The following is a 3,954-nucleotide window of genomic DNA, read 5'->3' as shown; positions in this document are numbered from 1 at the left end:
CCGGTTTGCTTTCAAACCAGCACATTGAGTCATTAGCCTTTAACATTTTAGTCTCTCATACCCTCCCAGGGCCCTTAAGGAAAACCTCTGAAAAAAAACAGTGGGAGCAACAATTAAAATAACATTAAACTGTGGTATGGTCCTAGGTAGGAACTGGGACCATAGTCAAACTCAGATTAGGACACAGAGACCCATAGGTCATCGATGGAGAGAGGGGGCACCCATGACTGACTTGACCTTGGATTACCCCAAATTTTGACCCCATCCCAACCTTTGATATCCTTCTGAAGTCAGTGGCGTTACAAGTGTTATAAGTGACAGAAGAAATAGCCTCAAATTGCTCCAGGGGAGGCTTAGCTTAGATATTAAGAAAACTTTCTTCATTGAAAGGGTGGCCAAGCATTGGAATAAGCTGCCCAGTGGTGGAATTGTTGTCCTTGGAAGTGTTCAAAAAAACCTGTAGATGTGGCACTTGGGGGCATGGTTTGGTGGTGACTATGGCAGTGCTGGGTTAATGGTTGGACTCAATGATCTTAAAGGTCTTTTCCAACCTTAAGAATCCTATGATTCTATGATTCTAAGGGAATAACAACCCGAAGTCCTGGTCCTGCTTGATTAGGGATTTGAGTCGTGAATTTGGCACTCTCAATCCTATTTGAGGGAGCCTGATGAGTGCCATGCCGCAGAAAGAGCACAATGAAATAGTTCAGCTGGAGTGGTCTTTCAGGAATGCAGGTACTCAACAGGCTCTTATCTACCATCTGACTCAACTTCTCTCAGCAGTTCTGTAACCACTTCTTCTTCAGCTTCATTAGAGGCAAAGCTACTCCTTTCCTTTAACCACAGCATCTGTCGGCTATCTTGCCTGTGTTCCTGGCCTTGGGTCTTCCTGCTGGCATGCTCTTGATGTTGCTGTCCTGGCACTATGGGCTGCTCTTTGCCCTGTGCACATCCAGCCCCATCCACTTGTGTCCTGTGCTGCTTTTGCCTCCTGCTTTTTCTTATGCAATCCATGAGGATTTAAGGGAATTTCTTGTTTTGCTGACCCAGATGCTCTCTCTTCCCTCAAATCCAAAAGACTGATACATTCTGCAAGGAAAAGCAGACTCAGTGTCTTCTTCTAAATACCCCAAATTATTGCCCATCTTGGTTGCCCTTTATACACCCTGTTTTCCCACAGTCCATTGATGCTGGGCATGCTTGGTACATTATACAGCACCAAGCAAGACAGCACTGCTTACTCAGCATGGAAACACACAATGCAAGTCTGCATGAATAAAATGAAACCTTTCTTACTCCGAGCCTCATTTGTGTCTTCTTCTAAATACCCCAAATTATTGCCCATCTTGGTTGCCCTTTATACACCCTGTTTTCCCACAGTCCATTGATGCTGGGCATGCTTGGTACATTATACAGCACCAAGCAAGACAGCACTGCTTACTCAGCATGGAAACACACAATGCAAGTCTGCATGAATAAAATGAAACCTTTCTTACTCCGAGCCTCATTTGAAGCATGCAGAATGGAATGGGATGTGTTGTGTTGTTTGTACAGCCTCTAGACTGGGCACAGGCTAGATCCTGGACCGAAGCCTATTTGGTCCTCCTTGTGCCATCACTCTGAGGAATGGACACTGAGCCAAGACCTGGTACATTCCCCATTAGATGTGTTGTTTTATTTTTTTTATTTAGTTGTTTTTTCCTGAAGAGAGGGAAAGCTGGTGTATGTTCACCTGTGCAAGTGAAAATGAAATAATGGAGGAGGGAAAAAAAAAGCAAAAGGAGGGATCTTGTTATTGTCTATTTTCATCTACTTTTTCTGGTATCAAGGCTGTTACTATCACTTGTTTACCTTCTTGTGCAGCCTGTCTGGCTTCATAGTCTACTCTCCTATTTCAGGGACAGTGTTACCTTTCAGGTGCCCTCGGCAGTGCATAATTGCCACCTGTGATGGGAGTTGAATTGCCTCCAGGAGTCACAGTCATGCTTGACTGTTTTTCCTTGAGCAGTCAGAAGTTCTTTCTCTTTCCAGATGGCTCCATGGGCATGTACCACTCCAAACGCATACCTAGAGTCAGTCCATATGTTGACTGATTTTCCTTTTGCCAGTTCCAAAGCTCTAATGAGAACTCTTAATTCAGTTTTCTGAGCTGAAGTTCCTGCTGGTAAGGGTTTAGACTCAATTACCTCTGTAGTGGTGGTCACTGTATACCTGGCCATTCTGGTTCCTTGTTTAACAAAACTGCTACTGTCCGTGAACCAATCCAGGATTCCAGAGAGGGGCTTCTCCTTGAGACTGGGACAGCTGTCATCCTAGGAAGGTCCGAAGTCCTTTCACCATTCGAGGCTTAGATATCTGGCAGACAGCTTCTTTCTGGGCAGTTCTCAGAGAGTGTTGGCCTCCTGAAACTTCATATCCTAGGTAGATAACCTGTTTTTGTACCAGCTGGGCTTTCTGTTGAGAGACTCAGTCCCAGAATTTTAGAAGGCTCACTGTCCATTGTCTGCAATCTTCGATGGTTTCTGTAGTGATCAGTAGGTCATCTACATACTTCAGCAATATCCCTTCCCCAGGTGGTGACTGCCATTGCTCTAATTCTTTAGCCAATTGGTAATCAAAAACGGTTGGGCTTTTTTTGAACCCTTGAGGTAACACTGTCCAGGTAAGTTGGGTCTTTCTTCCTATACTCAGATAAATATCTTCTGAATTTCTTTGGCTAATGGAAGACAGAAGAAAGCATCTTTCAAGTCTATCACTGTAAATCAGATTAAGTTATCTTTTAGTCTTGTCAATAATGTGTAGGGATTGGCTACTACCGGGTGCAGACTCTTAGTGATCTTGTTTACAGTGAATGCATTTTCCGATTGGCCAGTAGCACTTGTTACTTTTACAAACTCATTACTCTTAGGGACTAGGTCTTGATTTAAAACTGAAAATGATACTCCAATATCTACTAAAAATTCCATTTCTTTTCCTTCCCCTGGCTTGATCTTAACTAGTGGATCTGCTAGGCCAAGACCTGCCGGTCCCTGTCAGTGGTTCTGCTAGGCCAACCCCTGCCGGTCCCTGTCACTTGACTTTTTTGAAAGCCACTTTAACTCCAGCCTTTCTTTTCTCCAATAATAAAGGGCAGTTTCATTTCCAATGTCCTTCTTGTTTGCAATAAGCACACTGCCTTGGTCCTAGTCTAGATCACTAGGTAGTATATCCCCTTCTTCCTCGTCCTCTTTCTCTATCTCTGATTATTCTCAAGTGTTGCTATCACTACCCATGCCAACCTCTTTTCTTCCTTGTTTTCCCTATTGTTATACACTCTCCAAGCCTCTCCCATTAGTGCTTCTAGATCCCGGTTTGCAGGCTCTTTAAGCCTTTGAAGCTTTTTTTCTAATATTGGGACTGGACTGTCCCATCATTAGTGACACCAACTGTTATTTTCCGGAATCTGATGAGGGATCTAGGGTGGTATACTTCCGCATTGCAACTCTGAGCCTTTCTAAAAATTCTGTAGGGATCTCTTTGTTCCCTTGTTTTACATTATATAGTGCTGCCCAATTCACAGCGTTAGGGATGGCATGTTCTAATCCAAATTGAACTAGTAACCTATATCTAGTTAACAAAGCATATTTCCTGGCATCATTTGGATTTCGCTGCGGATTAACAATGGGGAAATGCTGATCTACATTCCCCTGCAAAGCATCACTAGCAATTTGTCCTTGTACATGAGTTTGTGCTGTTTTTATTATTAACTCTTGCTGTTTCAGTTAGTTCAGTAAGCATTAGATAGATATCATTCCAATCTGGACCCTGGTTTCTTACAATCCATTCAAATCTTTTAGCGACCTTGCCAGGGTCTTCTCTAAAGCTTTTAACTTCTTCTCTCCAATCATTTAAGTCACTTGCTGAAAAGGGACCTTTAACTCTTACTGGGTCTCCTGCTGGTCCTATTACCTGCCT

This window comes from Acanthisitta chloris, unplaced genomic scaffold, assembly GCF_000695815.1.
Source record: "Acanthisitta chloris isolate BGI_N310 unplaced genomic scaffold, ASM69581v1 scaffold11727, whole genome shotgun sequence".
NCBI classification, from domain to species: domain Eukaryota; kingdom Metazoa; phylum Chordata; class Aves; order Passeriformes; family Acanthisittidae; genus Acanthisitta; species Acanthisitta chloris.
The sequence above is the reverse complement of the archived record's forward strand: the minus strand, read 5'-3'. Positions refer to the sequence as shown.